This window comes from Pinus tabuliformis, chromosome 3_1, assembly GCF_031772625.1.
Source record: "Pinus tabuliformis cultivar Carrire ecotype Pingquan chromosome 3_1, CPIR1, whole genome shotgun sequence".
NCBI lineage: Eukaryota > Viridiplantae > Streptophyta > Pinopsida > Pinales > Pinaceae > Pinus > Pinus tabuliformis.
Genome location: NC_142301.1, coordinates 861,815,694 through 861,828,097, shown reverse-complemented (window position 1 = coordinate 861,828,097; position 12,404 = coordinate 861,815,694). Strand labels below are relative to the sequence as shown.

The window sequence follows — 12,404 nt, the reverse complement described above, 5'->3', positions numbered from 1 at the left end:
AAAAATGTCTTCACAAATATTATTCATTAGAAGCGAATGATACAAAATGACTTAACCTAACCTAAACAAAAGAAATTGTATGGTAAAGTCAACCAACCGTTGCAATAAAGAAATTCATAGAAGTAAGATATAATTTTTTCTTCTCTATTCCTAGAACTACAAATGAACTTCACTTCCAATACCAAGTTTGCAGGTAAATTGCAAAAAAAAAGTGTGACAGTCTACAAAGTTCCAAAAGATATTATGTTCATGGAAACTAATTCAAGGATATTTTACTAAAAACTCAACTCCTTGGGTCTATTTTAGACATAATGAAAATCAAAATATGTATCATTCATAGCCAAGGTGCTAAATATGTAACCATTTCATGCATTGCAAAATTTTCATGAAAACTAATTATGCCGTAAGGCATTTCCCTTTGAAATGAATGGCCCCAGCTGCTGCCGTGTCCTATTGTTGACCGTGGATTTGTGGTGTTAGATGATTGAATGAAGTGTGATCGTTGATCCAACACTGATCTAATCCAAAACTAAATGGTTAATGAGGAAGCGAGACGGACGCACCACCAGCGAGCCATTTGTTTCGCATCAATGTGTGATATGTGTGGGCTCACGGATAAGCGCTGAAGGACGAGTTTGCATGTACAGCTCTTCAACTAAGCGCACACTCATTTGGAGGCCTGAACTTCACTTTTGGAGGACTGCTGGGCATTTGGTGCTGCAAATCTTGTTGTGATCAATGAAGATCAACTCTTTGTTCAGATCTGTTTACATTCTCACTTGAAGTGTTCAAAGAAATCCAATGTAAATGGGATTTGATCTACCCTGTGTATTCTTGTTACCAATTTTACAAATTTGAGAGCTGTGCTATGCATTTTTGGGTTTGAACCTTCCTTGAGAAAATGCAGATATCTACCTCTTTGAATATCTCCTGAGCTTTCTCCCACAGCCTGACTGAATTTCAAGTAGAACTCATTTTCAAGATGGGGCATTCAGTTTTACTCCATATTTTGATTCTGAGTGTCTCTCTTTTTAACAAAGTCCAGACTGCAAAGGGACGTTCTTTACTGGTGCCTACCTCTGTGCCAGTTTCTTTGCATTTTGCACTATAATCGTCTTCCCTACTTGATGATCCCCTGGCAAAAAGAAATGCATCAAATAAACCAAAAAATTCAACCGGTAAGGGCCTCAATGCTAGCGAATTCATTAAATTTTTGAAGAGTATATTTATGCTAAAATATATAGCCTGTGTAAGATATCTTCAGAAATTGAAATCTCTCAATTTGAATTGCTTGTTTGCATCTTTCTATAAGTTCTGAGAAGTCAATGCGCTTTGTCCTTTTGACGATTGCAAAATGGGTTGTGTGTTCAGACATAGGTTCTCCAATGCTGATAGGCAAAGAATCTCATCACATCAACAAAGGACTACTATTGGCAATTATCATACTGCCAATATTTGTTGGATGTATCATGATTTCTTCAGTTTGTACTTGGTTGTATAGAAAGACTTACAACTCTACTCCTTCACCTCAACGTCATGCATTCAAGCAAAATTTAGATCCACACGCCTCAGGTTGGTAAACCACTATGTCATATTTTATCCCTTTCACTGTGTGAAACCAAACCCTCTCTTGATGTGTACACCAACAGGGCAGCCACAAGAGAGTGGTGCTTCCTATGGAGATATTGTTTGATTGGATTCGGGGCTGAGATTCGATGACTTCCCCTGTTAAATCTATGTGGATATATTTTGGATGTATGTATACATATTAACTATTATGCATTATTGCCAGTGCATTGGAATGGTTTCCATGACTATAGAAATTATTCTCCTCTATCAAACTATTATTTTTCGTGGGGGTTAACATAGTAAACATCAGACTTGATTTCATGATTTGAATCATCTGATAAAATCAAAATTTTGGATTCTAACAAATTATAAAAAGCCATGGGTGCGGATGACCTCTATTTACATGAGAGTTCAATTAGTTACATTACGACTATTTTGATCTAGGGTTAGCTCACTAAGTTGCCTGTAATTTGAATTTTGACAGATGCCTATAGGGGTATTCCACTCATGCCTCTCCTAAGTCGTTTGAACTCCCGTGTTTCTAAGAAAAATGGATGTGCAAATGCAATTGAATATTTTAAGCTACTAACAACTACAAATAACTTTAGTAGCAATAACATACTTGGAGAGGGTGGATTTGGGTGTGCATACAAGGCAATGTTTGATGATGATTCCTTTGCTGCTGTGAAGAAGCTAGATGAGGGTAGTAGATAGGCTGAGCATGAATTTCAGGTAGGTAATAAAAATGTTACAGGTATTATTTTGGAAGCTGGCTGCTTCTTCAAACTTAAGAAGATATTAGTGAAGGCATTTTCTGGGGGGGTGACCTAAAGTTTCCCTTTCGAGTGTCTTTTCTTTTGTGGATTGGTGATGCCCTATATATAACATATTGCATTATGATTTTTTATTCTCCCTATAATTTTAGATCATAGAATAAGCTTTGCTGATTTCATTTGTTGGTATTATCATTGGTTGCAGAATGAAGTGGAGCTAATGAGAAAAATCCGACATCCAAACCTTATTTCTTTTCTTGGGTTCTGTACTCATGAACATACACGGTTTTTAGTATACAATCTGATGCAGAATGGCTCTTTGGAATATCAATTGCATGGTAGCTTTCTCCAACCACTGGGAAAGTTCAATATTGCCTATGATTTGAAGCCTTTTATTTGTTCAAAAAAACTTGATACTACCATTCGTCATGGATAAACTAGTAGGCCATGAGTAAGCAACCTTTCATAGATGTGCTTTGTTAAGAAATTGTGCTGGGTTGCTTGTCAGGACCATCTCACGGATCTGCACTTACATGGTTTTTGCAGATGAAGGTAGCCCTTGATTGAGCAAGGTAGTTCTAACATAGATAATTTGATTCCCTACTACTAGATTTTACCAATTGAAATCACTTTTTCACTTGGTCCTCTTTCAACCTGGGAGCTAAAGCTTACCATGGTTTTCTTTCTTTTACAGGGTCTAGAACACTTGCATCAGCAGTGAAACCTTGCAGTGATTCACCGAGATTTCAAATCATCAAATATTCTTCTTGATGCAAGCTTCAACGCCAAGGTGAGGGCAAGGTTTTCCAATCTCCCACTTACACTGACTGTAGTGTTAAAAATAGTAATACCATTAAATCTGCCTAGAAATGAATGTTTTGTATGTAATATTTATCATTTAATTTGGGAAGATCCTTGTAAAGCATTAAGAAAGTTTCCTAGAATGTAATTGACAAAAGCCTTTGTAAATGTATGTCATGTGCATTGCATTCAATGGCAGATTCTGTGAGGTGGGAATTCCATTGCTTTCCTACTGAATTTTTTTTTTACTTTATGAAATGTTTTAAGCATCAATTTTTTTTTGTCAAAATATTTTCATGTAGGACTTCAATTTTTCTTTTCTATCAATTTCGTGACATGTGTAGCTATTTGTATTAATTTATTATTGCTTATCATGAATTATACTTTGAGAAATTTCTAAATAGATTTATTTGTCCATCTTGGTTTATGTTGTTTAAAACGCTTGGTCCGAAGTGAAACATTTCCTAAGTAGATGGTATTGTAGTCACCACTCTCTAACCACTGGCTATGGATGCAGCTTTCAGATTTTGGTCTTGCAGTAACAAGTGCAGGATGTGCTGGTAACACAAATATTGATCTAGTAGGGACATTGGGATATGTAGCTTCAGAATACATGCTTGATGGTAAGTCTCTAATAAAGAACTTAGATCCAATTTTGAATTTCTCTCATTGTTCACATATATATAGTGATATATAGTGTAGTAGAGATTGAAATATTAGTCCACCTACAATGATGTATTGCCTGGAGTGTTGAAAGTATCTACGGGCCACAGTACAACAAATTACAATGCATGGTCATTATAGATACACAATAGATTTGAGTTTTATTTTAGAGAACAAACATGTGCCTAGTAAAATGTTGAATGATATTTCTGGTTGAGTTTAAAACCAATCATAAAGAATCAAAATTTTCTAGTTGTCTTTATTTTGTATAAACATACCACAATAGATACATACCTGTAGCAGGGTCAAATTGGATGCCTTTCAATAAAACCAAAGTCATTGCTACTTCAAATTTTGGTTCAGATACAAGTTAAAATCAATGTCTATATCTTTTTAGTCTTGCAAGAGGTTACACATAAAAATATGCATTTACCTTGGACACATGACATGAAAATGAACCTTTTGTCATGTTTTGTCTACTATAAAGTTATCTTGCATCTTAAAAGTTGGAGCGTTCGTGTGAGGATTCATTATGAAAATTTCTCTCGTGTGCAAAATGATGTGTGTTTGGTATCGTAGAAGTCTTCTAATTCATAGGACACATGCCTAGGGGTTCATGTGTTATGAATCCCACATGTTGGACATGGATTTGTAAGGACGAGTTTGGCACATTTCCGGTTCATGTTTGGTATCTTACAAGTCTTCTAAGTTAGATGACGCACACCTAGGGGGTCACGTGTCACAATTTCCACATGTTAGACATGGATACGTGAGGACGAGTTCAGGGCATGTGCCAAACTCATGTTTGACATGTGCTCTAAATGTGTCCCAAGTTTAGGACACAAATATCTACCTCTTTGAATATCTCCTGAGCTTTCTACCATAGCCTGACTGAATTTCAAGTAGAACTCATTTTCAAGATGGGGAATTCAGTTTTACTAAATATTTTGATTCTGATTCTCTCTCTTTTTAACAAAGTCGAGAGTGCAAAGAGACGTTCTTTACTGGTTCCTACCTCTGTGCTAGTTTCTTTGCATTTCACACTGTTATCAGCTTCCCTACTCGATGATCCCCTGGCAAAAATAAATGCATCAACTAAACTAGAAAATTCAACCGGTAAGGGCTTTAATGCAGCCTTTTCATTAAATTTTTGAAGAGTATATTTATGCTAAAAAATACAGCCTGTGTAAGATTTCTTCAGAAATTGAAATCTCTCAATTTGAATTGTTTGTTTGCATCTTTCTACAAGTTCTGAGAAGTCATTGTGCTTTGTTCTTTTGATGATTGCAAAATGGGTTGTGTGTTCAGACACAGGTTCTCCAATGCAGATAAACAAAGAATCTCATCACATCAACAAACGACTGCTATTGGCAATTATCATACTGCCAATATTTGTTGGATGTATCATGATTTCTTCAGTTTGTACTTGGTTGTATAGAAAGACTTACAACTCTGCTCCTTCTTCACCTCAACCTCATGCATTCAAACGAAATTTAGATCCAGACACCTCAGGTTGGTATCACCACTATGTCATATTTTATCCCTTTCACTGTGTGAAACCAAACCCTCTCTTGATGTGTACACCAACAGGGCAGCCACAAGAGAGTGGTGCTTCCTATGGAGATATTGTTTGATTGGATTCGGGGCTGAGATTCGATGACTTCCCCTGTTAAATCTGTGTGGATATATTTTGGATGTATGTATACATATTAACTATTATGCATTATTGCCAGTGCATTGGAATGGTTTCCATGACTATAGAAATTATTCTCCTCTATCAAACTATTATATTTCGTGGGGTTAACATAGTAAACATCAGACTTGATTTCATGATTTGAATCATCTGATAAAATCAAAATTTTGGATTCTAACAAATTATAAAAAGCCATGGGTGCGGATGACCTCTATTTACATGAGAGTTCAATTAGTTACATTACGACTATTTTGATCCAGGGTTAGCTCACTAAGTTGCCTGTAATTTAAATTTTCACAGATGACTATAGGGGTATTCCACTCATGCCTCTCCTGATTCGTTTGAACTCCCGTGTTTCTAAGAAAAAGGGATGTGCAACTGCCATTGAATATTCTAAGCTGCTAACAGCTACAAATAACTTCAGCAGCAATAACATACTTGGAGAGGGTGGATTTGGGTGTGTATACAAGGCAATGTTTGATGATGATCCCTTTGCTGCTGTGAAGAAGCTAGATGAGGGTAGTAGACAGGCTGAGCATGAATTTCAGGTAGGTAATAAAAACGTTACAGGCATTATTTTGGAAGCTGGATGCTTCTTCAAACTTAATAAGATATTAGTGAAGGCATTTTCTGTAGGGGTGCCCTAAAGTTGACCTTTTGAGTGTCTTTTCTTTTGTGGAATTGGTGATGCACTGCATTTAACATATTTCATTGTGCTTTTTTATTCTCCCTATAATTTTAGAACTTAGAAGAAGCTTTGCTGATTTCGTCTGTTGGTATTGTCATTGGTTGCAGAATGAAGTGGAACTAATGAGAAAAATCTGACATCCAAACCTTGTTTCTTTGCTTGGGTTCTGTACTCATGAACATACACGGTTTTTAGTATACGATCTAATGCATAATGGCTCTTTGGAAGACCAATTACATGGTAGCTTTCTCCAAACATTGGGCAAGTTCAATATTGCCTATGTTTTGAAGCCTTTTATTTGTTCAAACAAACTTGATACTATCATTCGTCATGGATAAACTAGTAGGCAATGAGTAAGCAGTCTTTCACTGCTATGCTTTGTTAAGAAACTGTGCTAGATTGCTTGTTAGGACCATCTCACGGATCTGCACTTACATGGTTTTTGCGGATGAAGATAGCCCTTGATTCAGCAAGGTAGTTCTAACACAAATAATTTCATTCCCTACTACTAGATTTTACCAATTGAAATCACTTTTTCACTTGGTCCTCTATCAACCTCGGAGCTCAAGCTTACCATGGTTTTCTTTCTTTTACAGGGTCTAGAACACTTGCATGAGCACTGCAACCCTGCAGTGATTCACTGAGATTTCAAATCATCAAATATTCTTCTTGATGCAAGCTTCAATGCCAAGGTGAGGGCAAGGTTTTCCAATCTCGCACTTACACTGAGTGTAGTGTTAAAAATAGTAATACCATTAAATCTTCCTGGAAATGAATGTTTCTTTCTGTGAGATGGGAATTCCATTGCTTTCCTACTGATTTTTTTTTTACTTTATGAACTATTTAAGCATCAGTTATTTTTTTGTCAAAATATTTTCATGTAGGACTTTAGTTTTTCTTTTCTATCAATTTCGTGACATGTGCAGCTATTTGTATTAATTTATTATTGCTTATCATGAATTATACTTTGAGAAATTCCTAAATAGATTTATTTGTCCATCTTGGTTTATGTTCTTTAAAACACTTGGTCCGAAGTGAAACATTTCCTAAGTAGATGGTATTGTAGTCACCGCTCTCTAACCACTGGCTATGGATGCAGCTTTCAGATTTTGGTCTTGCAGTAACAAGTGCAGGATGTGCTGGTAACACAAATATTGATCTAGTAGGGACATTGGGATATGTAGCTTCAGAATACATGCTTGATGGTAAGTCTCTAATAAAGAAATTAGATCCAATTATGAATTTCTCTCATTTTTTGCATATATATAGAGATATATAGTGTAGTAGAGATTGAAATATTAGTCCACCTACAATGATGTATTACCTAGAGTGTTGAAAGTATCTATGAGCCACAGTGCAACAAATTACAATGCATGATCATTATAGATACACAATAGATTTGAGTTTTGTTTTAGAGAACAAACATGTGTCTAGTAAAATGCTGAATGATATTTGTGGTTGAGTTTGAAACCAATCATAAAGAATCAAAATTTTCCAGTTGTCTTTATTTTGTATAAACATACCACAATTGATACATACCCGTAGCAGGGTCAAATTGGATGCCTTTCAATAAAACCAAAGTCATTGCTGCTTTAAACTTTGGTTCAGATACAAGTTAAAATCAATGTCTATCTCTTTTTAGTCTTGCAAGAGGTTACATAGAAAAATATGCATTTACCTTGGACACATGACATGAAAATGAACCTTTTGTCATGTTTTGTCTACTATAAAGTTATCTTGCATCTTAAAAGTTGGAGCGTTCGTGTGAGGATTCATTATGAAAATTTCTCTCGTGTGCAAAATGATGTGTGTTTGGTATCCTACAAGTCTTCTAGTTCATAGGACACATGCCTAGGGGGTCATGTGTTATGAATGCCACATGTTGGACATGGATTTGTAAGGACGAGTTTGGCACATGTCCAGTTCATGTTTGGTATCTTACAAGTCTTCTAAGTTAGATGACACACACCTAGGGGGTCACGTGTCACAATTTCCACATGTCAGACATGGATTCGTGAGGACGAGTTCAGGGCATGTGCCAAACTCATGTTCGATATGTGCTCTAAATGTGTCCCAAGTGTAGGACACATGTTTGTCAAAAGTGGCCCGTGGGCTTGCAAAAGGTGACTTGTCTGTCTTTTTTCCTCATTTCATTTAGTAGGTTGAAGTTCGTAGGCATTTTGGAGTGCATTTGAGGGTTATAGTGTAGCTTTGAAAGGATTCCAGGTGCAAGACAATGGTGTATGGTGTGTGTGCACATCAACCTCCGTCTTATTTCTAAATAGAGGGAAGAGTGGTTGAAGGGAAAGACAAAGATGTGGGATGCGCTTCCTAATGATATAGGGTTTGGATAGTAGTGTTGAGTTGGCATTAGCAAACTTGGATCTTAATGAACCAGTGCTAGAGCCATACAATTTTGTTGATGGTGATCTAGTTGAGGGTTCATTCTCCACACAAACATATGACTTGATTAGATTGGATATAGATGAGGAAGAGAAGGGGGAGGATGGAGGAGAGAGTCATGGAAGTGATGCTGATTTTGATGATTCTAACATGGAGAAGGACTATTGACAATCACAAGCTATGAGATTCTTCCATTTACGGTTCTAGTATTGATCCGGATTTAAACAGGAACGCAACAAATTACAGAGATAACCATATACACAAAGATGCAGCGGCAATAATACTTCATTTCATTAATGGAAAATACTGAAATATGCTTACAAACAGAAATGGAAATAAACTAGCTAGGGCGATGGTAGCTTATCTCTGAGAAGAGATGTGATGGCTACATGCCTCTGAACTGTGTTACAATGAGGCTCGAAGGCCTATTTATTGTTGAGAAACAATGGAAAAACCCTTAACATTCCAAAACCTAACCCTAGGAGATGAAACGCCAAACTGTGGGCCCCGTTTGGGGGTAAGTTGGTACATCAACTTCCCGGGGTCGTAACTTTGGCATATGATCTCCGTTTGACGCGTACAATAGCTCATTATAAAGATCTATCTGAGCACTATCATTGTTGGAACGGGCAACACCAGTCCATTCCATGGACTCGTGTTGCCCTCGGATTCCCCAAAAAACGTCGTTTAGGGCCTCAAAACGGCTCCGGAAGTTCAGGACCCGAAAAACTGCTAAAAATAGTAAGTTGTGCTACAATTAAGGAAACTGAAAATGCTGAGAAAGACAATGGTGGGGGGTCCAGGTGGACTTGGCAGGTGGCCACCAATATCCACCTGGATCATTCCTCCCCCCTTAGGAAGCAATGGTCCCCATTGCGTTGAGCTCCTCCATGAGATGAGGAAACTTCTGCTGAACTTGTTCCCTGGTGAGCCACTTGCCCTGCTGAAGGAGTTGGCCCGCTTTGACAACTCGATACAGTTGGATATTCTGTTGGCGAGTGTTCTTGATCTGTGTGTCCATGATCCGATCAGTTGCAGCTTGTTCCATGCAATCTGGATTTAATTCTGTGGGTTTGAGCTATTCTGCAATGTCGGATGTGTCTAGCAATGGTGGAAAGTATGGCCGAAGGCGGTCCACATTGAATACTGGGTGCAGGCCAAGGAATGGGGGAATGCTGAGCTCAAATGCATTGTCTCCCATAGCCTTAGTAATGGTGTAAGGCCCATATCGGAGTGGTCTCAATTTCCGATAGGCTCCAGTAAGGCGTTCCTTTTGCAAATGCAACCAGACTTTGTCGCCCACCTGAAACTTGTGTGGCACCCGATGTTGATCATGTCGCTGCTTGTACTTGGCATTTGATTTCTCAAGAATGTCATGGACCTGCTGGCGAATATGTTGGATGCGCTCAATGAAGCTGGTGGCCTTATCTGTTTCGGACTGGACATGAGCTGAATTCATGTGAGTAGCTGCAAGTGGCATGGCCACATCAATGGGGCATAGTGGCTGGAATCCCAAACCCACCTGAAAAGGGCTATGGCCAGTGGAGCTGTGAAGAGCTCGGTTGTAGCTGTGCTGAACGTAGGGGAGGCTCTCGTCCCATGTGCGTGGATGCTTTGAGTTATACATGCGCAGAATGTGCACAATCATCCTATTGACAACCTCTGTCTGGCCATCAGTTTGAGGATGGAAGGCTGTGGACTTCGTGAGTTTGGTGTCCAGCATTGACCAGAGACTGGACCAAAAGGTGCTGAGAAACCGACTGTCCCGATCTGAGATGATAGACTGTGGGATCCCAAAGTGCACCCACACTCGTTCAAAGAAGAGTTTAGCAGTGGCTTCTGCTGTGATATTCTTCTTGCAGGCCATCATAATGGCCATCTTTGAGAACCTGTCGACGACCACAAAAACACAGTCATTTCCATGCTTAGTGGAAGGAAGGCCTGACATGTAATCCATGGAGATGGATTCCCAAGGTCGACTAGGGGTAGGCAATGGGGTATAGAGGCCTTGCTTCTTAATGGTTGGTTTGGCAATGGCACAGGCAGTACATGATCGGATGTACTTCCCAACATCCTGTCGAAGATTCGGCCAATAGAAATAGTTTTGCAGTACTGCCACTGTTTTCTCGACCCCGAAATGCCCAGCAGCCCGACTGTAGTGTGCTTCCCAAATCATCTTGGCACGCTCGCTTGAAGGAACACAAAGGTGACCGAGGTGGCATAATAGGGCATCTTGGAGGTGAAAATCTGCAACCTGCCGACCCTCCAAGAGTGTCTGGTATGTGTGGCCGAATTCTGGGTCGCTTTTGTAGAGAAGTGGCCAATCAGAAGTCTCGTGCCCGCAGGAGTTGAGCACGGTGGTTAGCGCCATGATCGGTGGTCGACTGAGGCAATCTGCAACATTATTGGTGCTGCCCTTTTTATACTTGATATTCAAGTGAAACTGTTGCAGGTATGTAGACCACTTCTGATGGCGATCATTCTGCAATTTCCCTTGGGTCTGTATGAACTGCAGAGGTCGGTGGTCTGTGTGGATGACCGTTTCCTTCCCCAAAATGTAATGCTTCCATTGTCGGCAGGCCTGTACAATGGAATACATCTCTTTATCATAAGTGGGGTACTTCCGGACTGTGTCTGAAAGTGTTTCACTGTGATATGCCACTGGATGTCCATGTTGAGTAAGGACTGCCCCAATAGCATAGTCAGAGGCATCTGTCTCGATCTCAAATGGTTGTTGTAAATCTGGTAACGCGAGCACTGGTGCCGTGCAGAGGCGATCCTTCAACTCCCTGAATGCCTTCTGTTGAGATTCAGACCAAAAGAATTTTGCTTTCGCCCCGCCCTTGGTGACTTGACTCAAGGGCCAAGAAATATGAGAAAATCCCAACACAAACCTGCGGTAGAAGTTGGCAAGACCTAGAAAGCTGCGGAGCTCTGTTAGAGTGGTTGGAGAGGGCCAATCCTGAATGACTTGTACCTTGGCTGGATCGACATGCACCCCTTGTTCATCAATGATGTATCCCAGATACTGAACCTCGGTCATGCCAAAAGTGCATTTCTCCAAATTGGCACATAGCTTGTGTTGCCGCAGTGTTTGGAGAACCTGTCGGATGTGTTGGAGGTGCTCTTCCCAACTCTGGCTAAAGATCAGAATGTCATCCAAGTATACTACTACAAAGGAGTTGGTGAATGGCCGCAAGATGTCATCCATTAGCCTCATAAAGGTTGCAGGAGCATTCGTCAATCCGAAAGGCATGACCAACCATTCGAAGAGGCCCTCCTTGGATTTGAAGGCAGTCTTCCACACATCTGAGGGTTCAATTGGTACCTGGTGATATCCTGACTTCAGATCGATCTTGCTGAAATATTTCGCCCCCTTTAGTTGGTCTAGGAGGTCATCAATCCGCGGGATCGGGTACCTATTACGGACAGTGATCTTGTTCAGCGCCCGATAGTCAATACAGAGTCTCCACGTCCCATCCTTCTTCTGTACCAACACTATTGGGCTCCCACAGGGCGAAGAACTCGGACGGATGTGACCTTTCTGCAGGAGATCCTGAATCTGCCTCTTGATTTCATTGTTCTCCAGAACGGAGCGCCGATAAATTGGTCCATTGGGTAGCGGCGCACCTGGGGTTAGATCGATGGAGTGCTTGACTTGACAGTGCAGAGGAACCCCTGCCGGGGAGGTGAAGATGTCTTCGTACTCCTCCACAATCTTGTCCATCTGTAGCTGCCGTGCAGAGGGACCCCGTTTGGAGGCCGCGGCCACTGTCTTCTTCTTCCCTTGAGGGCGTATCATCAGGAAAACAAA

General features: G+C 39.9%; 1 pseudogene; it reads left to right on the top strand.

Moving 5' to 3' along the window:
• The first annotated feature begins 1,325 nt into the window (after positions 1-1,325).
• On the top strand, positions 1,326-8,758 carry LOC149190303 (uncharacterized; annotated as a pseudogene).
• The last annotated feature ends 3,646 nt before the right edge of the window (positions 8,759-12,404 follow it).